At 38.0% G+C, this 21,861-nt stretch overlaps 54 pseudogenes; all 54 read left to right on the plus strand.

The window, feature by feature from the left end:
- Nucleotides 1-198: 198 nt before the first annotated feature.
- Nucleotides 199-317, plus strand: LOC124344826 (annotated as a pseudogene).
- A 284-nt stretch (nucleotides 318-601) lies between these two features.
- Nucleotides 602-720, plus strand: LOC124346703 (annotated as a pseudogene).
- Nucleotides 721-1,004: 284 nt separating this feature from the next.
- On the plus strand, nucleotides 1,005-1,123 carry LOC124345451 (annotated as a pseudogene).
- Nucleotides 1,124-1,407: 284 nt separating this feature from the next.
- On the plus strand, nucleotides 1,408-1,526 carry LOC124344828 (annotated as a pseudogene).
- A 284-nt stretch (nucleotides 1,527-1,810) lies between these two features.
- On the plus strand, nucleotides 1,811-1,929 carry LOC124346714 (annotated as a pseudogene).
- Nucleotides 1,930-2,213: 284 nt separating this feature from the next.
- On the plus strand, nucleotides 2,214-2,332 carry LOC124345453 (annotated as a pseudogene).
- Nucleotides 2,333-2,616: 284 nt separating this feature from the next.
- Nucleotides 2,617-2,735, plus strand: LOC124345374 (annotated as a pseudogene).
- Nucleotides 2,736-3,019: 284 nt separating this feature from the next.
- LOC124344829 lies at nucleotides 3,020-3,138 on the plus strand (annotated as a pseudogene).
- Nucleotides 3,139-3,422: 284 nt separating this feature from the next.
- Nucleotides 3,423-3,541, plus strand: LOC124346726 (annotated as a pseudogene).
- A 284-nt stretch (nucleotides 3,542-3,825) lies between these two features.
- On the plus strand, nucleotides 3,826-3,944 carry LOC124345454 (annotated as a pseudogene).
- Nucleotides 3,945-4,228: 284 nt separating this feature from the next.
- Nucleotides 4,229-4,347, plus strand: LOC124346158 (annotated as a pseudogene).
- A 284-nt stretch (nucleotides 4,348-4,631) lies between these two features.
- Nucleotides 4,632-4,750, plus strand: LOC124344830 (annotated as a pseudogene).
- A 284-nt stretch (nucleotides 4,751-5,034) lies between these two features.
- On the plus strand, nucleotides 5,035-5,153 carry LOC124344640 (annotated as a pseudogene).
- A 284-nt stretch (nucleotides 5,154-5,437) lies between these two features.
- Nucleotides 5,438-5,556, plus strand: LOC124344652 (annotated as a pseudogene).
- A 284-nt stretch (nucleotides 5,557-5,840) lies between these two features.
- On the plus strand, nucleotides 5,841-5,959 carry LOC124344831 (annotated as a pseudogene).
- Nucleotides 5,960-6,243: 284 nt separating this feature from the next.
- LOC124344663 lies at nucleotides 6,244-6,362 on the plus strand (annotated as a pseudogene).
- A 284-nt stretch (nucleotides 6,363-6,646) lies between these two features.
- Nucleotides 6,647-6,765, plus strand: LOC124346159 (annotated as a pseudogene).
- A 284-nt stretch (nucleotides 6,766-7,049) lies between these two features.
- LOC124344832 lies at nucleotides 7,050-7,168 on the plus strand (annotated as a pseudogene).
- A 284-nt stretch (nucleotides 7,169-7,452) lies between these two features.
- Nucleotides 7,453-7,571, plus strand: LOC124344675 (annotated as a pseudogene).
- A 284-nt stretch (nucleotides 7,572-7,855) lies between these two features.
- Nucleotides 7,856-7,974, plus strand: LOC124344686 (annotated as a pseudogene).
- Nucleotides 7,975-8,258: 284 nt separating this feature from the next.
- LOC124344833 lies at nucleotides 8,259-8,377 on the plus strand (annotated as a pseudogene).
- Nucleotides 8,378-8,661: 284 nt separating this feature from the next.
- LOC124344699 lies at nucleotides 8,662-8,780 on the plus strand (annotated as a pseudogene).
- A 284-nt stretch (nucleotides 8,781-9,064) lies between these two features.
- On the plus strand, nucleotides 9,065-9,183 carry LOC124344710 (annotated as a pseudogene).
- Nucleotides 9,184-9,467: 284 nt separating this feature from the next.
- Nucleotides 9,468-9,586, plus strand: LOC124345455 (annotated as a pseudogene).
- A 284-nt stretch (nucleotides 9,587-9,870) lies between these two features.
- Nucleotides 9,871-9,989, plus strand: LOC124345724 (annotated as a pseudogene).
- Nucleotides 9,990-10,272: 283 nt separating this feature from the next.
- Nucleotides 10,273-10,391, plus strand: LOC124345752 (annotated as a pseudogene).
- A 284-nt stretch (nucleotides 10,392-10,675) lies between these two features.
- LOC124345789 lies at nucleotides 10,676-10,794 on the plus strand (annotated as a pseudogene).
- A 284-nt stretch (nucleotides 10,795-11,078) lies between these two features.
- LOC124345725 lies at nucleotides 11,079-11,197 on the plus strand (annotated as a pseudogene).
- Nucleotides 11,198-11,480: 283 nt separating this feature from the next.
- LOC124345753 lies at nucleotides 11,481-11,599 on the plus strand (annotated as a pseudogene).
- A 284-nt stretch (nucleotides 11,600-11,883) lies between these two features.
- LOC124345790 lies at nucleotides 11,884-12,002 on the plus strand (annotated as a pseudogene).
- A 284-nt stretch (nucleotides 12,003-12,286) lies between these two features.
- On the plus strand, nucleotides 12,287-12,405 carry LOC124346024 (annotated as a pseudogene).
- A 284-nt stretch (nucleotides 12,406-12,689) lies between these two features.
- On the plus strand, nucleotides 12,690-12,808 carry LOC124345633 (annotated as a pseudogene).
- A 284-nt stretch (nucleotides 12,809-13,092) lies between these two features.
- LOC124344938 lies at nucleotides 13,093-13,211 on the plus strand (annotated as a pseudogene).
- Nucleotides 13,212-13,495: 284 nt separating this feature from the next.
- Nucleotides 13,496-13,614, plus strand: LOC124344939 (annotated as a pseudogene).
- Nucleotides 13,615-13,898: 284 nt separating this feature from the next.
- Nucleotides 13,899-14,017, plus strand: LOC124345634 (annotated as a pseudogene).
- A 284-nt stretch (nucleotides 14,018-14,301) lies between these two features.
- Nucleotides 14,302-14,420, plus strand: LOC124344940 (annotated as a pseudogene).
- Nucleotides 14,421-14,704: 284 nt separating this feature from the next.
- Nucleotides 14,705-14,823, plus strand: LOC124344941 (annotated as a pseudogene).
- Nucleotides 14,824-15,107: 284 nt separating this feature from the next.
- LOC124344729 lies at nucleotides 15,108-15,226 on the plus strand (annotated as a pseudogene).
- A 284-nt stretch (nucleotides 15,227-15,510) lies between these two features.
- On the plus strand, nucleotides 15,511-15,629 carry LOC124345340 (annotated as a pseudogene).
- A 284-nt stretch (nucleotides 15,630-15,913) lies between these two features.
- LOC124345635 lies at nucleotides 15,914-16,032 on the plus strand (annotated as a pseudogene).
- Nucleotides 16,033-16,316: 284 nt separating this feature from the next.
- On the plus strand, nucleotides 16,317-16,435 carry LOC124345636 (annotated as a pseudogene).
- A 284-nt stretch (nucleotides 16,436-16,719) lies between these two features.
- Nucleotides 16,720-16,838, plus strand: LOC124344722 (annotated as a pseudogene).
- A 284-nt stretch (nucleotides 16,839-17,122) lies between these two features.
- On the plus strand, nucleotides 17,123-17,241 carry LOC124344733 (annotated as a pseudogene).
- A 284-nt stretch (nucleotides 17,242-17,525) lies between these two features.
- LOC124345341 lies at nucleotides 17,526-17,644 on the plus strand (annotated as a pseudogene).
- A 284-nt stretch (nucleotides 17,645-17,928) lies between these two features.
- LOC124344942 lies at nucleotides 17,929-18,047 on the plus strand (annotated as a pseudogene).
- A 284-nt stretch (nucleotides 18,048-18,331) lies between these two features.
- Nucleotides 18,332-18,450, plus strand: LOC124344944 (annotated as a pseudogene).
- Nucleotides 18,451-18,733: 283 nt separating this feature from the next.
- Nucleotides 18,734-18,852, plus strand: LOC124344945 (annotated as a pseudogene).
- A 284-nt stretch (nucleotides 18,853-19,136) lies between these two features.
- Nucleotides 19,137-19,255, plus strand: LOC124344946 (annotated as a pseudogene).
- A 284-nt stretch (nucleotides 19,256-19,539) lies between these two features.
- LOC124344947 lies at nucleotides 19,540-19,658 on the plus strand (annotated as a pseudogene).
- A 284-nt stretch (nucleotides 19,659-19,942) lies between these two features.
- Nucleotides 19,943-20,061, plus strand: LOC124344948 (annotated as a pseudogene).
- A 284-nt stretch (nucleotides 20,062-20,345) lies between these two features.
- On the plus strand, nucleotides 20,346-20,464 carry LOC124344949 (annotated as a pseudogene).
- Nucleotides 20,465-20,748: 284 nt separating this feature from the next.
- On the plus strand, nucleotides 20,749-20,867 carry LOC124344950 (annotated as a pseudogene).
- A 284-nt stretch (nucleotides 20,868-21,151) lies between these two features.
- On the plus strand, nucleotides 21,152-21,270 carry LOC124344744 (annotated as a pseudogene).
- Nucleotides 21,271-21,554: 284 nt separating this feature from the next.
- On the plus strand, nucleotides 21,555-21,673 carry LOC124346025 (annotated as a pseudogene).
- The last annotated feature ends 188 nt before the right edge of the window (nucleotides 21,674-21,861 follow it).

The raw sequence follows: 21,861 nt of genomic DNA on the forward strand, positions 1-21,861 counted from the left end.
TCAATGACACAGGGATAGGTTCAATTCATCTATAGGAATGATTCTGGATGAATTCCATTGAGAGTTTTTCAAAGTTTATCGCGTTTTTTTATTCGCGATGATTACCAGTCCGAATTCAATGAACAAACATTTCAATCACTTTGAAGTGATTTTCTGTTCATCCATTGGGACTGGGATGGTAAATTTTCATTTTTGAATCTCAACGGCCATATCACGTAGAACGCACCTGGTCTCGTCAGCTCCCAGAAGTTAAGTTACGTCGAGTCCCGTTAGTACTTGGAAGGGTGACCGCTTGGGAATACGGGATGTCGTTGGCGATGAAGAGTTTGTTTTCAATAACAAATTTCTTTAAATTTTTTTTCAATCACGATGGTTACCAGTCCAAATTCGTAGATCAAAAATTTCAATGACACTGGGATAGGTTCAATTCATCTATAGGAATGATTCTGGATGAATTCCATTGAGAGTTTTTCAAAGTTTATCGCGTTTTTTTATTCGCGATGGTTACCAGTCCGAATTCAATGAACAAACATTTCAATCACTTTGAAGTGATTTTCTATTCATCCATTGGGACTGGGAGGGTAAATTTTCATTTTGGAATGTCAACGGCCATATCACGTAGAACGCACCTGGTCTCGTCAGCTCCCAGAAGTTAAGTTACGTCGAGTCCCGTTAGTACTTGGAAGGGTGACCGCTTGGGAATACGGGATGTCGTTGGCGATGAATAGTTTGTTTTCAATAACAAATTTCTTGAAATTTTTTTTCAATCACGATGGTTACCAGTCCAAATTCGTAGATCAAAAATTTCAATGACACAGGGATAGGTTCAATTCATCTATAGGAATGATTCTGGATGAATTCCATTGAGAGTTTTTCAAAGTTTATCGCGTTTTTTTATTCGCGATGATTACCAGTCCTAATTCAATGAACAAACATTTCAATCACTTTGAAGTAATTTTCTATTCATCCATTGGGACTGGGAGGGTAAATTTTCATTTTTGAATGTCAACGGCTATATCACGTAGAACGCACCTGGTCTCGTCAGCTCCCAGAAGTTAAGTTACGTCGAGTCCCGTTAGTACTTGGAAGGGTGACCGCTTGGGAATACGGAATGTCGTTGGCGATGAATAGTTTGTTTTCAATAACAAATTTCTTGAAATTTTTTTTCAATCACGATGGTTACCAGTCCAAATTCGTAGATCAAAAATTTCAATGACACAGGGATAGGTTCAATTCATCTATAGGAATGATTCTGGATGAATTCCATTGAGAGTTTTTCAAAGTTTATCGCGTTTTTTTATTCGCGATGATTACCAGTCCGAATTCAATGAACAAACATTTCAATCACTTTGAAGTGATTTTCTGTTCATCCATTGGGACTGGGATGGTAAATTTTCATTTTTGAATCTCAACGGCCATATCACGTAGAACGCACCTGGTCTCGTCAGCTCCCAGAAGTTAAGTTACGTCGAGTCCCGTTAGTACTTGGAAGGGTGACCGCTTGGGAATACGGGATGTCGTTGGCGATGAAGAGTTTGTTTTCAATAACAAATTTCTTTAAATTTTTTTTCAATCACGATGGTTACCAGTCCAAATTCGTAGATCAAAAATTTCAATGACACTGGGATAGGTTCAATTCATCTATAGGAATGATTCTGGATGAATTCCATTGAGAGTTTTTCAAAGTTTATCGCGTTTTTTTATTCGCGATGGTTACCAGTCCGAATTCAATGAACAAACATTTCAATCACTTTGAAGTGATTTTCTATTCATCCATTGGGACTGGGAGGGTAAATTTTCATTTTGGAATGTCAACGGCCATATCACGTAGAACGCACCTGGTCTCGTCAGCTCCCAGAAGTTAAGTTACGTCGAGTCCCGTTAGTACTTGGAAGGGTGACCGCTTGGGAATACGGGATGTCGTTGGCGATGAATAGTTTGTTTTCAATAACAAATTTCTTGAAATTTTTTTTCAATCACGATGGTTACCAGTCCAAATTCGTAGATCAAAAATTTCAATGACACAGGGATAGGTTCAATTCATCTATAGGAATGATTCTGGATGAATTCCATTGAGAGTTTTTCAAAGTTTATCGCGTTTTTTTATTCGCGATGATTACCAGTCCTAATTCAATGAACAAACATTTCAATCACTTTGAAGTAATTTTCTATTCATCCATTGGGACTGGGAGGGTAAATTTTCATTTTTGAATGTCAACGGCTATATCACGTAGAACGCACCTGGTCTCGTCAGCTCCCAGAAGTTAAGTTACGTCGAGTCCCGTTAGTACTTGGAAGGGTGACCGCTTGGGAATACGGAATGTCGTTGGCGATGAATAGTTTGTTTTCAATAACAAATTTCTTGAAATTTTTTTTCAATCACGATGGTTACCAGTCCAAATTCGTAGATCAAAAATTTCAATGACACAGGGATAGGTTCAATTCATCTATAGGAATGATTCTGGATGAATTCCATTGAGAGTTTTTCAAAGTTTATCGCGTTTTTTTATTCGCGATGATTACCAGTCCGAATTCAATGAACAAACATTTCAATCACTTTGAAGTGATTTTCTGTTCATCCATTGGGACTGGGATGGTAAATTTTCATTTTTGAATCTCAACGGCCATATCACGTAGAACGCACCTGGTCTCGTCAGCTCTCAGAAGTTAAGTTACGTCGAGTCCCGTTAGTACTTGGAAGGGTGACCGCTTGGGAATACGGGATGTCGTTGGCGATGAAGAGTTTGTTTTCAATAACAAATTTCTTTAAATTTTTTTTCAATCACGATGGTTACCAGTCCAAATTCGTAGATCAAAAATTTCAATGACACAGGGATAGGTTCAATTCATCTATAGGAATGATTCTGGATGAATTCCATTGAGAGTTTTTCAAAGTTTATCGCGTTTTTTTATTCGCGATGATTACCAGTCCGAATTCAATGAACAAACATTTCAATCACTTTGAAGTGATTTTCTGTTCATCCATTGGGACTGGGATGGTAAATTTTCATTTTTGAATCTCAACGGCCATATCACGTAGAACGCACCTGGTCTCGTCAGCTCCCAGAAGTTAAGTTACGTCGAGTCCCGTTAGTACTTGGAAGGGTGACCGCTTGGGAATACGGGATGTCGTTGGCGATGAAGAGTTTGTTTTCAATAACAAATTTCTTTAAATTTTTTTTCAATCACGATGGTTACCAGTCCAAATTCGTAGATCAAAAATTTCAATGACACTGGGATAGGTTCAATTCATCTATAGGAATGATTCTGGATGAATTCCATTGAGAGTTTTTCAAAGTTTATCGCGTTTTTTTATTCGCGATGGTTACCAGTCCGAATTCAATGAACAAACATTTCAATCACTTTGAAGTGATTTTCTATTCATCCATTGGGACTGGGAGGGTAAATTTTCATTTTGGAATGTCAACGGCCATATCACGTAGAACGCACCTGGTCTCGTCAGCTCCCAGAAGTTAAGTTACGTCGAGTCCCGTTAGTACTTGGAAGGGTGACCGCTTGGGAATACGGGATGTCGTTGGCGATGAATAGTTTGTTTTCAATAACAAATTTCTTGAAATTTTTTTTCAATCACGATGGTTACCAGTCCAAATTCGTAGATCAAAAATTTCAATGACACAGGGATAGGTTCAATTCATCTATAGGAATGATTCTGGATGAATTCCATTGAGAGTTTTTCAAAGTTTATCGCGTTTTTTTATTCGCGATGATTACCAGTCCTAATTCAATGAACAAACATTTCAATCACTTTGAAGTAATTTTCTATTCATCCATTGGGACTGGGAGGGTAAATTTTCATTTTTGAATGTCAACGGCTATATCACGTAGAACGCACCTGGTCTCGTCAGCTCCCAGAAGTTAAGTTACGTCGAGTCCCGTTAGTACTTGGAAGGGTGACCGCTTGGGAATACGGAATGTCGTTGGCGATGAATAGTTTGTTTTCAATAACAAATTTCTTGAAATTTTTTTTCAATCACGATGGTTACCAGTCCAAATTCGTAGATCAAAAATTTCAATGACACAGGGATAGGTTCAATTCATCTATAGGAATGATTCTGGATGAATTCCATTGAGAGTTTTTCAAAGTTTATCGCGTTTTTTTATTCGCGATGATTACCAGTCCGAATTCAATGAACAAACATTTCAATCACTTTGAAGTAATTTTCTATTCATCCATTGGGACTGGGAGGGTAAATTTTCATTTTTGAATGTCAACGGCCATATCACGTAGAACGCACCTGGTCTCGTCAGCTCCAAGAAGTTAAGTTACGTCGAGTCCCGTTAGCACTTGGAAGGGTGACCGCTTGGGAATACGGAATGTTGTTGGCGATGAATAGTTTGTTTTCAATAACAAATTTCTTGAAATTTTTTTTCAATCACGATGGTTACCAGTCCAAATTCGTAGATCAAAAATTTCAATGACACAGGGATAGGTTCAATTCATCTATAGGAATGATTCTGGATGAATTCCATTGAGAGTTTTTCAAAGTTTATCGCGTTTTTTTATTCGCGATGATTACCAGTCCGAATTCAATGAACAAACATTTCAATCACTTTGAAGTGATTTTCTGTTCATCCATTGGGACTGGGATGGTAAATTTTCATTTTTGAATCTCAACGGCCATATCACGTAGAACGCACCTGGTCTCGTCAGCTCCCAGAAGTTAAGTTACGTCGAGTCCCGTTAGTACTTGGAAGGGTGACCGCTTGGGAATACGGGATGTCGTTGGCGATGAATAGTTTGCTTTCAATAACAAATTTCTTGAAATTTTTTTTCAATCACGATGGTTACCAGTCCAAATTCGTAGATCAAAAATTTCAATGACACTGGGATAGGTTCAATTCATCTATAGGAATGATTCTGGATGAATTCCATTGAGAGTTTTTCAAAGTTTATCGCGTTTTTTTATTCGCGATGGTTACCAGTCCGAATTCAATGAACAAACATTTCAATCACTTTGAAGTGATTTTCTATTCATCCATTGGGACTGGGAGGGTAAATTTTCATTTTGGAATGTCAACGGCCATATCACGTAGAACGCACCTGGTCTCGTCAGCTCCCAGAAGTTAAGTTACGTCGAGTCCCGTTAGTACTTGGAAGGGTGACCGCTTGGGAATACGGGATGTCGTTGGCGATGAATAGTTTGTTTTCAATAACAAATTTCTTGAAATTTTTTTTCAATCACGATGGTTACCAGTCCAAATTCGTAGATCAAAAATTTCAATGACACAGGGATAGGTTCAATTCATCTATAGGAATGATTCTGGATGAATTCCATTGAGAGTTTTTCAAAGTTTATCGCGTTTTTTTATTCGCGATGGTTACCAGTCCGAATTCAATGAACAAACATTTCAATCACTTTGAAGTGATTTTCTATTCATCCATTGGGACTGGGAGGGTAAATTTTCATTTTGGAATGTCAACGGCCATATCACGTAGAACGCACCTGGTCTCGTCAGCTCCCAGAAGTTAAGTTACGTCGAGTCCCGTTAGTACTTGGAAGGGTGACCGCTTGGGAATACGGGATGTCGTTGGCGATGAATAGTTTGTTTTCAATAACAAATTTCTTGAAATTTTTTTTCAATCACGATGGTTACCAGTCCAAATTCGTAGATCAAAAATTTCAATGACACAGGGATAGGTTCAATTCATCTATAGGAATGATTCTGGATGAATTCCATTGAGAGTTTTTCAAAGTTTATCGCGTTTTTTTATTCGCGATGATTACCAGTCCGAATTCAATGAACAAACATTTCAATCACTTTGAAGTGATTTTCTGTTCATCCATTGGGACTGGGATGGTAAATTTTCATTTTTGAATCTCAACGGCCATATCACGTAGAACGCACCTGGTCTCGTCAGCTCCCAGAAGTTAAGTTACGTCGAGTCCCGTTAGTACTTGGAAGGGTGACCGCTTGGGAATACGGGATGTCGTTGGCGATGAATAGTTTGCTTTCAATAACAAATTTCTTGAAATTTTTTTTCAATCACGATGGTTACCAGTCCAAATTCGTAGATCAAAAATTTCAATGACACTGGGATAGGTTCAATTCATCTATAGGAATGATTCTGGATGAATTCCATTGAGAGTTTTTCAAAGTTTATCGCGTTTTTTTATTCGCGATGGTTACCAGTCCGAATTCAATGAACAAACATTTCAATCACTTTGAAGTGATTTTCTATTCATCCATTGGGACTGGGAGGGTAAATTTTCATTTTGGAATGTCAACGGCCATATCACGTAGAACGCACCTGGTCTCGTCAGCTCCCAGAAGTTAAGTTACGTCGAGTCCCGTTAGTACTTGGAAGGGTGACCGCTTGGGAATACGGGATGTCGTTGGCGATGAATAGTTTGTTTTCAATAACAAATTTCTTGAAATTTTTTTTCAATCACGATGGTTACCAGTCCAAATTCGTAGATCAAAAATTTCAATGACACAGGGATAGGTTCAATTCATCTATAGGAATGATTCTGGATGAATTCCATTGAGAGTTTTTCAAAGTTTATCGCGTTTTTTTATTCGCGATGATTACCAGTCCGAATTCAATGAACAAACATTTCAATCACTTTGAAGTAATTTTCTATTCATCCATTGGGACTGGGAGGGTAAATTTTCATTTTTGAATGTCAACGGCCATATCACGTAGAACGCACCTGGTCTCGTCAGCTCCAAGAAGTTAAGTTACGTCGAGTCCCGTTAGCACTTGGAAGGGTGACCGCTTGGGAATACGGAATGTTGTTGGCGATGAATAGTTTGTTTTCAATAACAAATTTCTTGAAATTTTTTTTCAATCACGATGGTTACCAGTCCAAATTCGTAGATCAAAAATTTCAATGACACAGGGATAGGTTCAATTCATCTATAGGAATGATTCTGGATGAATTCCATTGAGAGTTTTTCAAAGTTTATCGCGTTTTTTTATTCGCGATGATTACCAGTCCGAATTCAATGAACAAACATTTCAATCACTTTGAAGTGATTTTCTGTTCATCCATTGGGACTGGGATGGTAAATTTTCATTTTTGAATCTCAACGGCCATATCACGTAGAACGCACCTGGTCTCGTCAGCTCCCAGAAGTTAAGTTACGTCGAGTCCCGTTAGTACTTGGAAGGGTGACCGCTTGGGAATACGGGATGTCGTTGGCGATGAATAGTTTGCTTTCAATAACAAATTTCTTGAAATTTTTTTTCAATCACGATGGTTACCAGTCCAAATTCGTAGATCAAAAATTTCAATGACACTGGGATAGGTTCAATTCATCTATAGGAATGATTCTGGATGAATTCCATTGAGAGTTTTTCAAAGTTTATCGCGTTTTTTTATTCGCGATGGTTACCAGTCCGAATTCAATGAACAAACATTTCAATCACTTTGAAGTGATTTTCTATTCATCCATTGGGACTGGGAGGGTAAATTTTCATTTTGGAATGTCAACGGCCATATCACGTAGAACGCACCTGGTCTCGTCAGCTCCCAGAAGTTAAGTTACGTCGAGTCCCGTTAGTACTTGGAAGGGTGACCGCTTGGGAATACGGGATGTCGTTGGCGATGAATAGTTTGTTTTCAATAACAAATTTCTTGAAATTTTTTTTCAATCACGATGGTTACCAGTCCAAATTCGTAGATCAAAAATTTCAATGACACAGGGATAGGTTCAATTCATCTATAGGAATGATTCTGGATGAATTCCATTGAGAGTTTTTCAAAGTTTATCGCGTTTTTTTATTCGCGATGGTTACCAGTCCGAATTCAATGAACAAACATTTCAATCACTTTGAAGTGATTTTCTATTCATCCATTGGGACTGGGAGGGTAAATTTTCATTTTGGAATGTCAACGGCCATATCACGTAGAACGCACCTGGTCTCGTCAGCTCCCAGAAGTTAAGTTACGTCGAGTCCCGTTAGTACTTGGAAGGGTGACCGCTTGGGAATACGGGATGTCGTTGGCGATGAATAGTTTGTTTTCAATAACAAATTTCTTGAAATTTTTTTTCAATCACGATGGTTACCAGTCCAAATTCGTAGATCAAAAATTTCAATGACACAGGGATAGGTTCAATTCATCTATAGGAATGATTCTGGATGAATTCCATTGAGAGTTTTTCAAAGTTTATCGCGTTTTTTTATTCGCGATGATTACCAGTCCGAATTCAATGAACAAACATTTCAATCACTTTGAAGTGATTTTCTGTTCATCCATTGGGACTGGGATGGTAAATTTTCATTTTTGAATCTCAACGGCCATATCACGTAGAACGCACCTGGTCTCGTCAGCTCCCAGAAGTTAAGTTACGTCGAGTCCCGTTAGTACTTGGAAGGGTGACCGCTTGGGAATACGGGATGTCGTTGGCGATGAATAGTTTGCTTTCAATAACAAATTTCTTGAAATTTTTTTTCAATCACGATGGTTACCAGTCCAAATTCGTAGATCAAAAATTTCAATGACACTGGGATAGGTTCAATTCATCTATAGGAATGATTCTGGATGAATTCCATTGAGAGTTTTTCAAAGTTTATCGCGTTTTTTTATTCGCGATGGTTACCAGTCCGAATTCAATGAACAAACATTTCAATCACTTTGAAGTGATTTTCTATTCATCCATTGGGACTGGGAGGGTAAATTTTCATTTTGGAATGTCAACGGCCATATCACGTAGAACGCACCTGGTCTCGTCAGCTCCCAGAAGTTAAGTTACGTCGAGTCCCGTTAGTACTTGGAAGGGTGACCGCTTGGGAATACGGGATGTCGTTGGCGATGAATAGTTTGTTTTCAATAACAAATTTCTTGAAATTTTTTTTCAATCACGATGGTTACCAGTCCAAATTCGTAGATCAAAAATTTCAATGACACAGGGATAGGTTCAATTCATCTATAGGAATGATTCTGGATGAATTCCATTGAGAGTTTTTCAAAGTTTATCGCGTTTTTTTATTCGCGATGGTTACCAGTCCGAATTCAATGAACAAACATTTCAATCACTTTGAAGTGATTTTCTATTCATCCATTGGGACTGGATGGGTAAATTTTCATTTTGGAATGTCAACGGCCATATCACGTAGAACGCACCTGGTCTCGTCAGCTCCCAGAAGTTAAGTTACGTCGAGTCCCGTTAGTACTTGGAAGGGTGACCGCTTGGGAATACGGGATGTCGTTGGCGATGAATAGTTTGTTTTCAATAACAAATTTCTTGAAATTTTTTTTCAATCACGATGGTTACCAGTCCAAATTCGTAGATCAAAAATTTCAATGACACAGGGATAGGTTCAATTCATCTATAGGAATGATTCTGGATGAATTCCATTGAGAGTTTTTCAAAGTTTATCGCGTTTTTTTATTCGCGATGATTACCAGTCCGAATTCAATGAACAAACATTTCAATCACTTTGAAGTAATTTTCTATTCATCCATTGGGACTCGGAGGGTAAATTTTCATTTTTGAATGTCAACGGCTATATCACGTAGAACGCACCTGGTCTCGTCAGCTCCCAGAAGTTAAGTTACGTCGAGTCCCGTTAGTACTTGGAAGGGTGACCGCTTGGGAATACGGAATGTCGTTGGCGATGAATAGTTTGTTTTCAATAACAAATTTCTTGAAATTTTTTTTCAATCACGATGGTTACCAGTCCAAATTCGTAGATCAAAAATTTCAATGACACAGGGATAGGTTCAATTCATCTATAGGAATGATTCTGGATGAATTCCATTGAGAGTTTTTCAAAGTTTATCGCGTTTTTTTATTCGCGATGATTACCAGTCCGAATTCAATGAACAAACATTTCAATCACTTTGAAGTAATTTTCTATTCATCCATTGGGACTGGGATGGTAAATTTTCATTTTTGAATCTCAACGGCCATATCACGTAGAACGCACCTGGTCTCGTCAGCTCCCAGAAGTTAAGTTACGTCGAGTCCCGTTAGTACTTGGAAGGGTGACCGCTTGGGAATACGGAATGTCGTTGGCGATGAATAGTTTGTTTTCAATAACAAATTTCTTGAAATTTTTTTCAATCACGATGGTTACCAGTCCAAATTCGTAGATCAAAAATTTCAATGACACAGGGATAGGTTCAATTCATCTATAGGAATGATTCTGGATGAATTCCATTGAGAGTTTTTCAAAGTTTATCGCGTTTTTTTATTCGCGATGATTACCAGTCCGAATTCAATGAACAAACATTTCAATCACTTTGAAGTAATTTTCTATTCATCCATTGGGACTGGGAGGGTAAATTTTCATTTTTGAATGTCAACGGCCATATCACGTAGAACGCACCTGGTCTCGTCAGCTCCCAGAAGTTAAGTTACGTCGAGTCCCGTTAATACTTGGAAGGGTGACCGCTTGGGAATACGGAATGTCGTTGGCGATGAATAGTTTGTTTTCAATAACAAATTTCTTGAAATTTTTTTTCAATCACGATGGTTACCAGTCCAAATTCGTAGATCAAAAATTTCAATGACACAGGGATAGGTTCAATTCATCTATAGGAATGATTCTGGATGAATTCCATTGAGAGTTTTTCAAAGTTTATCGCGTTTTTTTATTCGCGATGGTTACCAGTCCGAATTCAATGAACAAACATTTCAATCACTTTGAAGTGATTTTCTATTCATCCATTGGGACTGGGAGGGTAAATTTTCATTTTTGAATGTCAACGGCCATATCACGTAGAACGCACCTGGTCTGGTCAGCTCCCAGAAGTTAAGTTACGTCGAGTCCCGTTAGTACTTGGAAGGGTGACCGCTTGGGAATACGGAATGTCGTTGGCGATGAATAGTTTGTTTTCAATAACAAATTTCTTGAAATTTTTTTTCAATCACGATGGTTACCAGTCCAAATTCGTAGATCAAAAATTTCAATGACACAGGGATAGGTTCAATTCATCTATAGGAATGATTCTGGATGAATTCCATTGAGAGTTTTTCAAAGTTTATCGCGTTTTTTTATTCGCGATGATTACCAGTCCGAATTCAATGAACAAACATTTCAATCACTTTGAAGTAATTTTCTATTCATCCATTGGGACTGGGATGGTAAATTTTCATTTTTGAATCTCAACGGCCATATCACGTAGAACGCACCTGGTCTCGTCAGCTCCCAGAAGTTAAGTTACGTCGAGTCCCGTTAGTACTTGGAAGGGTGACCGCTTGGGAATACGGAATGTCGTTGGCGATGAATAGTTTGTTTTCAATAACAAATTTCTTGAAATTTTTTTCAATCACGATGGTTACCAGTCCAAATTCGTAGATCAAAAATTTCAATGACACAGGGATAGGTTCAATTCATCTATAGGAATGATTCTGGATGAATTCCATTGAGAGTTTTTCAAAGTTTATCGCGTTTTTTTATTCGCGATGATTACCAGTCCGAATTCAATGAACAAACATTTCAATCACTTTGAAGTAATTTTCTATTCATCCATTGGGACTGGGAGGGTAAATTTTCATTTTTGAATGTCAACGGCCATATCACGTAGAACGCACCTGGTCTCGTCAGCTCCCAGAAGTTAAGTTACGTCGAGTCCCGTTAATACTTGGAAGGGTGACCGCTTGGGAATACGGAATGTCGTTGGCGATGAATAGTTTGTTTTCAATAACAAATTTCTTGAAATTTTTTTTCAATCACGATGGTTACCAGTCCAAATTCGTAGATCAAAAATTTCAATGACACAGGGATAGGTTCAATTCATCTATAGGAATGATTCTGGATGAATTCCATTGAGAGTTTTTCAAAGTTTATCGCGTTTTTTTATTCGCGATGGTTACCAGTCCGAATTCAATGAACAAACATTTCAATCACTTTGAAGTGATTTTCTATTCATCCATTGGGACTGGGAGGGTAAATTTTCATTTTTGAATGTCAACGGCCATATCACGTAGAACGCACCTGGTCTGGTCAGCTCCCAGAAGTTAAGTTACGTCGAGTCCCGTTAGTACTTGGAAGGGTGACCGCTTGGGAATACGGAATGTCGTTGGCGATGAATAGTTTGTTTTCAATAACAAATTTCTTGAAATTTTTTTTCAATCACGATGGTTACCAGTCCAAATTCGTAGATCAAAAATTTCAATGACACGGGGATAGGTTCAATTCATCTATAGGAATGATTCTGGATGAATTCCATTGAGAGTTTTTCAAAGTTTATCGCGTTTTTTTATTCGCGATGATTACCAGTCCGAATTCAATGAACAAACATTTCAATCACTTTGAAGTAATTTTCTATTCATCCATTGGGACTGGGAGGGTAAATTTTCATTTTTGAATGTCAACGGCCATATCACGTAGAACGCACCTGGTCTCGTCAGCTCCCAGAAGTTAAGTTACGTCGAGTCCCGTTAGCATTTGGAAGGGTGACCGCTTGGGAATACGGAATGTTGTTGGCGATGAATAGTTTGTTTTCAATAACAAATTTCTTGAAATTTTTTTTCAATCACGATGGTTACCAGTCCAAATTCGTAGATCAAAAATTTCAATGACACAGGGATAGGTTCAATTCATCTATAGGAATGATTCTGGATGAATTCCATTGAGAGTTTTTCAAAGTTTATCGCGTTTTTTTATTCGCGATGATTACCAGTCCGAATTCAATGAACAAACATTTCAATCACTTTGAAGTGATTTTCTATTCATCCATTGGGACTGGGAGGGTAAATTTTCAATTTTGAATATCAACGGCCATATCACGTAGAACGCACCTGGTCTCGTCAGCTCCCAGAAGTTAAGTTACGTCGAGTCCCGTTAGTACTTGGAAGGGTGACCGCTTGGGAATACGGAATGTCGTTGGCGATGAATAGTTTGTTTTCAATAACAAATTTCTTGAAATTTTTTTTCAATCACGATGGTTACCAGTCCAAATTCGTAGATCAAAAATTTCAATGACACAGGGATAGGTTCAATTCATCTATAGGAATGATTCTGGATGAATTCCATTGAGAGTTTTTCAAAGTTTATCGCGTTTTTTTATTCGCGATGATTACCAGTCCGAATTCAATGAACAAACATTTCAATCACTTTGAAGTAATTTTCTATTCATCCATTGGGACTGGGAGGGTAAATTTTCATTTTTGAATGTCAACGGCCATATCACGTAGAACGCACCTGGTCTCGTCAGCTCCCAGAAGTTAAGTTACGTCGAGTCCCGTTAGTACTTGGAAGGGTGACCGCTTGGGAATACGGAATGTCGTTGGCGATGAATAGTTTGTTTTCAATAACAAATTTCTTGAAATTTTTTTTCAATCACGATGGTTACCAGTCCAAATTCGTAGATCAAAAATTTCAATGACACAGGGATAGGTTCAATTCATCTATAGGAATGATTCTGGATGAATTCCATTGAGAGTTTTTCAAAGTTTATCGCGTTTTTTTATTCGCGATGGTTACCAGTCCGAATTCAATGAACAAACATTTCAATCACTTTGAAGTGATTTTCTATTCATCCATTGGGACTGGGAGGGTAAATTTTCATTTTTGAATGTCAACGGCCATATCACGTAGAACGCACCTGGTCTCGTCAGCTCCCAGAAGTTAAGTTACGTCGAGTCCCGTTAGTACTTGGAAGGGTGACCGCTTGGGAATACGGAATGTCGTTGGCGATTAATAGTTTGTTTTCAATAACAAATTTCTTGAAATTTTTTTTCAATCACGATGGTTACCAGTCCAAATTCGTAGATCAAAAATTTCAATGACACAGGGATAGGTTCAATTCATCTATAGGAATGATTCTGGATGAATTCCATTGAGAGTTTTTCAAAGTTTATCGCGTTTTTTTATTCGCGATGGTTACCATTCCAAATTCAATGAACAAACATTTCAATCACTTTGAAGTGATTTTCTATTCATCCATTGGGACTGGGAGGGTAAATTTTCAATTTTGAATATCAACGGCCATATCACGTAGAACGCACCTGGTCTCGTCAGCTCCCAGAAGTTAAGTTACGTCGAGTCCCGTTAGTACTTGGAAGGGTGACCGCTTGGGAATACGGAATGTCGTTGGCGATGAATAGTTTGTTTTCAATAACAAATTTCTTGAAATTTTTTTTCAATCACGATGGTTACCAGTCCAAATTCGTAGATCAAAAATTTCAATGACACAGGGATAGGTTCAATTCATCTATAGGAATGATTCTGGATGAATTCCATTGAGAGTTTTTCAAAGTTTATCGCGTTTTTTTATTCGCGATGGTTACCAGTCCGAATTCAATGAACAAACATTTCAATCACTTTGAAGTGATTTTCTATTCATCCATTGGGACTGGGAGGGTAAATTTTCATTTTTGAATGTCAACGGCCATATCACGTAGAACGCACCTGGTCTCGTCAGCTCCCAGAAGTTAAGTTACGTCGAGTCCCGTTAGTACTTGGAAGGGTGACCGCTTGGGAATACGGAATGTCGTTGGCGATGAATAGTTTGTTTTCAATAACAAATTTCTTGAAATTTTTTTTCAATCACGATGGTTACCAGTCCAAATTCGTAGATCAAAAATTTCAATGACACAGGGATAGGTTCAATTCATCTATAGGAATGATTCTGGATGAATTCCATTGAGAGTTTTTCAAAGTTTATCGCGTTTTTTTATTCGCGATGGTTACCAGTCCGAATTCAATGAACAAACATTTCAATCACTTTGAAGTGATTTTCTATTCATCCATTGGGACTGGGAGGGTAAATTTTCATTTTTGAATGTCAACGGCCATATCACGTAGAACGCACCTGGTCTCGTCAGCTCCCAGAAGTTAAGTTACGTCGAGTCCCGTTAGTACTTGGAAGGGTGACCGCTTGGGAATACGGAATGTCGTTGGCGATTAATAGTTTGTTTTCAATAACAAATTTCTTGAAATTTTTTTTCAATCACGATGGTTACCAGTCCAAATTCGTAGATCAAAAATTTCAATGACACAGGGATAGGTTCAATTCATCTATAGGAATGATTCTGGATGAATTCCATTGAGAGTTTTTCAAAGTTTATCGCGTTTTTTTATTCGCGATGGTTACCATTCCAAATTCAATGAACAAACATTTCAATCACTTTGAAGTGATTTTCTATTCATCCATTGGGACTGGGAGGGTAAATTTTCAATTTTGAATATCAACGGCCATATCACGTAGAACGCACCTGGTCTCGTCAGCTCCCAGAAGTTAAGTTACGTCGAGTCCCGTTAGTACTTGGAAGGGTGACCGCTTGGGAATACGGGATGTCGTTGGCGATGAATAGTTTGTTTTCAATAACAAATTTCTTGAAATTTTTTTTCAATCACGATGGTTACCAGTCCAAATTCGTAGATCAAAAATTTCAATGACACAGGGATAGGTTCAATTCATCTATAGGAATGATTCTGGATGAATTCCATTGAGAGTTTTTCAAAGTTTATCGCGTTTTTTTATTCGCGATGATTACCAGTCCGAATTCAATGAACAAACATTTCAATCACTTTGAAGTAATTTTCTATTCATCCATTGGGACTGGGAGGGTAAATTTTCATTTTTGAATGTCAACGGCCATATCACGTAGAACGCACCTGGTCTCGTCAGCTCCCAGAAGTTAAGTTACGTCGAGTCCCAATACTACTTGGAAGGGTGACCGCTTGGGAATACGGGATGTCGTTGGCGATTAATAGTTTGTTTTCAATAACAAATTTCTTGAAATTTTTTTTCAATCACGATGGTTACCAGTCCAAATTCGTAGATCAAAAATTTCAATGACACAGGGATAGGTTCAATTCATCTATAGGAATGATTCTGGATGAATTCCATTGAGAGTTTTTCAAAGTTTATCGCGTTTTTTTATTCGCGATGGTTACCATTCCAAATTCAATGAACAAACATTTCAATCACTTTGAAGTGATTTTCTATTCATCCATTGGGACTGGGAGGGTAAATTTTCAATTTTGAATATCAACGGCCATATCACGTAGAACGCACCTGGTCTCGTCAGCTCCCAGAAGTTAAGTTACGTCGAGTCCCGTTAGTACTTGGAAGGGTGACCGCTTGGGAATACGGAATGTCGTTGGCGATGAATAGTTTGTTTTCAATAACAAATTTCTTGAAATTTTTTTTCAATCACGATGGTTACCAGTCCAAATTCGTAGATCAAAAATTTCAATGACACAGGGATAGGTTCAATTCATCTATAGGAATGATTCCGGATGAATTCCATTGAGAGTTTTTCAAAGTTTATCGCGTTTTTTTATTCGCGATGGTTACCATTCCAAATTCAATGAACAAACATTTCAATCACTTTGAAGTGATTTTCTATTCATCCATTGGGACTGGGAGGGTAAATTTTCAATTTTGAATATCAACGGCCATATCACGTAGAACGCACCTGGTCTCGTCAGCTCCCAGAAGTTAAGTTACGTCGAGTCCCGTTAGTACTTGGAAGGGTGACCGCTTGGGAATACGGAATGTCGTTGGCGATGAATAGTTTGTTTTCAATAACAAATTTCTTGAAATTTTTTTTCAATCACGATGGTTACCAGTCCAAATTCGTAGATCAAAAATTTCAATGACACAGGGATAGGTTCAATTCATCTATAGGAATGATTCTGGATGAATTCCATTGAGAGTTTTTCAAAGTTTATCGCGTTTTTTTATTCGCGATGATTACCAGTCCGAATTCAATGAACAAACATTTCAATCACTTTGAAGTAATTTTCTATTCATCCATTGGGACTGGGAGGGTAAATTTTCATTTTTGAATGTCAACGGCCATATCACGTAGAACGCACCTGGTCTCGTCAGCTCCCAGAAGTTAAGTTACGTCGAGTCCCGTTAGTACTTGGAAGGGTGACCGCTTGGGAATACGGGATGTCGTTGGCGATGAATAGTTTGTTTTCAATAACAAATTTCTTGAAATTTTTTTTCAATCACGATGGTTACCAGTCCAAATTCGTAGATCAAAAATTTCAATGACACAGGGATAGGTTCAATTCATCTATAGGAATGATTCTGGATGAATTCCATTGAGAGTTTTTCAAAGTTTATCGCGTTTTTTTATTCGCGATGATTACCAGTCCGAATTCAATGAACAAACATTTCAATCACTTTGAAGTAATTTTCTATTCATCCATTGGGACTGGGAGGGTAAATTTTCATTTTTGAATGTCAACGGCCATATCACGTAGAACGCACCTGGTCTCGTCAGCTCCCAGAAGTTAAGTTACGTCGAGTCCCGTTAGTACTTGGAAGGGTGACCGCTTGGGAATACGGGATGTCGTTGGCGATGAATAGTTTGTTTTCAATAACAAATTTCTTGAAATTTTTTTTCAATCACGATGGTTACCAGTCCAAATTCGTAGATCAAAAATTTCAATGACACAGGGATAGGTTCAATTCATCTATAGGAATGATTCTGGATGAATTCCATTGAGAGTTTTTCAAAGTTTATCGCGTTTTTTTATTCGCGATGATTACCAGTCCGAATTCAATGAACAAACATTTCAATCACTTTGAAGTAATTTTCTATTCATCCATTGGGACTGGGAGGGTAAATTTTCATTTTTGAATGTCAACGGCCATATCACGTAGAACGCACCTGGTCTCGTCAGCTCCCAGAAGTTAAGTTACGTCGAGTCCCAATACTACTTGGAAGGGTGACCGCTTGGGAATACGGGATGTCGTTGGCGATGAATAGTTTGTTTTCAATAACAAATTTCTTGAAATTTTTTTTCAATCACGATGGTTACCAGTCCAAATTCGTAGATCAAAAATTTCAATGACACAGGGATAGGTTCAATTCATCTATAGGAATGATTCTGGATGAATTCCATTGAGAGTTTTTCAAAGTTTATCGCGTTTTTTTATTCGCGATGGTTACCAGTCCGAATTCAATGAACAAACATTTCAATCACTTTGAAGTGATTTTCTATTCATCCATTGGGACTGGGAGGGTAAATTTTCATTTTTGAATGTCAACGGCCATATCACGTAGAACGCACCTGGTCTCGTCAGCTCCCAGAAGTTAAGTTACGTCGAGTCCCGTTAGTACTTGGAAGGGTGACCGCTTGGGAATACGGAATGTCGTTGGCGATGAATAGTTTGTTTTCAATAACAAATTTCTTGAAATTTTTTTTCAATCACGATGGTTACCAGTCCAAATTCGTAGATCAAAAATTTCAATGACACAGGGATAGGTTCAATTCATCTATAGGAATGATTCTGGATGAATTCCATTGAGAGTTTTTCAAAGTTTATCGCGTTTTTTTATTCGCGATGGTTACCAGTCCGAATTCAATGAACAAACATTTCAATCACTTTGAAGTGATTTTCTATTCATCCATTGGGACTGGGAGGGTAAATTTTCATTTTTGAATGTCAACGGCCATATCACGTAGAACGCACCTGGTCTCGTCAGCTCCCAGAAGTTAAGTTACGTCGAGTCCCGTTAGTACTTGGAAGGGTGACCGCTTGGGAATACGGAATGTCGTTGGCGATGAATAGTTTGTTTTCAATAACAAATTTCTTGAAATATTTTTTCAATCACGATGGTTACCAGTCCAAATTCGTAGATCAAAAATTTCAATGACACAGGGATAGGTTCAATTCATCTATAGGAATGATTCTGGATGAATTCCATTGAGAGTTTTTCAAATTTTATCGCGTTTTTTATTCGCGATGGTTACCAGTCCAAATTCAATGAACAAACATTTCTATCACTTTGAAGTGATTTTCTATTCATCCATTGGGACTGGGAGGGTAAATTTTCATTTTTGAATGTCAACGGCCATATCACGTAGAACGCACCTGGTCTCGTCAGCTCCCAGAAGTTAAGTTACGTCGAGTCCCGTTAGTACTTGGAAGGGTGACCGCTTGGGAATACGGAATGTCGTTGGCGATGAATAGTTTGTTTTCAATAACAAATTTCTTGAAATTTTTTTTCAATCACGATGGTTACCAGTCCAAATTCGTAGATCAAAAATTTCAATGACACAGGGATAGGTTCAATTCATCTATAGGAATGATTCTGGATGAATTCCATTGAGAGTTTTTCAAAGTTTATCGCGTTTTTTTATTCGCGATGGTTACCAGTCCGAATTCAATGAACAAACATTTCAATCACTTTGAAGTGATTTTCTATTCATCCATTGGGACTGGGAGGGTAAATTTTCATTTTTGAATGTCAACGGCCATATCACGTAGAACGCACCTGGTCTCGTCAGCTCCCAGAAGTTAAGTTACGTCGAGTCCCGTTAGTACTTGGAAGGGTGACCGCTTGGGAATACGGAATGTCGTTGGCGATGAATAGTTTGTTTTCAATAACAAATTTCTTGCAATATTTTTTCAATCACGATGGTTACCAGTCCAAATTCGTAGATCAAAAATTTCAATGACACAGGGATAGGTTCAATTCATCTATAGGAATGATTCTGGATGAATTCCATTGAGAGTTTTTCAAATTTTATCGCGTTTTTTTATTCGCGATGGTTACCAGTCCAAATTCAATGAACAAACATTTCTATCACTTTGAAGTGATTTTCTATTCATCCATTGGGACTGGGAGGGTAAATTTTCATTTTTGAATGTCAACGGCCATATCACGTAGAACGCACCTGGTCTCGTCAGCTCCCAGAAGTTAAGTTACGTCGAGTCCCGTTAGTACTTGGAAGGGTGACCGCTTGGGAATACGGAATGTCGTTGGCGATGAATAGTTTGTTTTCAATAACAAATTTCTTGAAATTTTTTTTCAATCACGATGGTTACCAGTCCAAATTCGTAGATCAAAAATTTCAATGACACAGGGATAGGTTCAATTCATCTATAGGAATGATTCTGGATGAATTCCATTGAGAGTTTTTCAAAGTTTATCGCGTTTTTTTATTCGCGATGATTACCAGTCCGAATTCAATGAACAAACATTTCAATCACTTTGAAGTAATTTTCTATTCATCCATTGGGACTGGGAGGGTAAATTTTCATTTTTGAATGTCAACGGCCATATCACGTAGAACGCACCTGGTCTCGTCAGCTCCCAGAAGTTAAGTTACGTCGAGTCCCGTTAGTACTTGGAAGGGTGACCGCTTGGGAATACGGAATGTCGTTGGCGATGAATAGTTTGTTTTCAATAACAAATTTCTTGAAATTTTTTTTCAATCACGAGGGTTACCAGTCCAAATTCGTAGATCAAAAATTTCAATGACACAGGGATAGGTTCAATTCATCTATAGGAATGATTCTGGATGAATTCCATTGAGAGTTTTTCAAAGTTTATCGCGTTTTTTTATTCGCGATGGTTACCAGTCCAAATTCAATGAACAAACATTTCTATCACTTTGAAGTGATTTTCTATTCATCCATTGGGACTGGGAGGGTAAATTTTCATTTTTGAATGTCAACGGCCATATCACGTAGAACGCACCTGGTCTCGTCAGCTCCCAGAAGTTAAGTTACGTCGAGTCCCGTTAGTACTTGGAAGGGTGACCGCTTGGGAATACGGAATGTCGTTGGCGATGAATAGTTTGTTTTCAATAACAAATTTCTTGAAATTTTTTTTCAATCACGATGGTTACCAGTCCAAATTCGTAGATCAAAAATTTCAATGACACAGGGATAGGTTCAATTCATCTATAGGAATGATTCTGGATGAATTCCATTGAGAGTTTTTCAAAGTTTATCGCGTTTTTTTATTCGCGATGGTTACCAGTCCGAATTCAATGAACAAACATTTCAATCACTTTGAAGTGATTTTCTATTCATCCATTGGGGCAGGGAGGGTAAATTTTCATTTTTGAATGTCAACGGCCATATCACGTAGAACGCACCTGGTCTCGTCAGCTCCCAGAAGTTAAGTTACGTCGAGTCCCGTTAGTACTTGGAAGGGTGACCGCTTGGGAATACGGAATGTCGTTGGCGATGAATAGTTTGTTTTCAATAACAAATTTCTTTAAATTTTTTTTCAATCACGATGGTTACCAGTCCAAATTCGTAGATCAAAAATTTCAATGACACAGGGATGGGTTCAATTCATCTATAGGAATGATTCTGGATGAATTCCATTGAGAGTTTTTCAAAGTTGATCGCGTTTATTTATTCGCGATGGTTACCAGTCCGAATTCAATGAACAAACATTTCAATCACTTTGAAGTGATTTTCTATTCATCCATTGGGGCAGGGAGGGTAAATTTTCATTTTTGAATGTCAACGGCCATATCACGTAGAACGCACCTGGTCTCGTCAGCTCCCAGAAGTTAAGTTACGTCGAGTCCCGTTAGTACTTGGAAGGGTGACCGCTTGGGAATACGGGATGTCGTTGGCGATGAATAGTTTGTTTTCAATAACAAATTTCTTGAAATTTTTTTTCAATCACGATGGTTACCAGTCCAAATTCGTAGATCAAAAATTTCAATGACACAGGGATAGGTTCAATTCATCTATAGGAATGATTCTGGATGAATTCCATTGAGAGTTTTTCAAAGTTTATCGCGTTTTTTTATTCGCGATGGTTACCAGTCCGAATTCAATGAACAAACATTTCAATCACTTTGAAGTGATTTTCTATTCATCCATTGGGACTGGGAGGGTAAATTTTCATTTTTGAATGTCAACGGCCATATCACGTAGAACGCACCTGGTCTCGTCAGCTCCCAGAAGTTAAGTTACGTCGAGTCCCGTTAGCATTTGGAAGGGTGACCGCTTGGGAATACGGAATGTTGTTGGCGATGAATAGTTTGTTTTCAATAACAAATTTCTTGAAATTTTTTTTCAATCACGATGGTTACCAGTCCAAATTCGTAGATCAAAAATTTCAATGACACAGGGATAGGTTCAATTCATCTATAGGAATGATTCTGGATGAATTCCATTGAGAGTTTTTCAAAGTTTATCGCGTTTTTTTATTCGCGATGAT

This window comes from Daphnia pulicaria, chromosome 6 (assembly GCF_021234035.1).
Source record: "Daphnia pulicaria isolate SC F1-1A chromosome 6, SC_F0-13Bv2, whole genome shotgun sequence".
Classification (NCBI taxonomy): Eukaryota; Metazoa; Arthropoda; class Branchiopoda; order Diplostraca; family Daphniidae; genus Daphnia; species Daphnia pulicaria.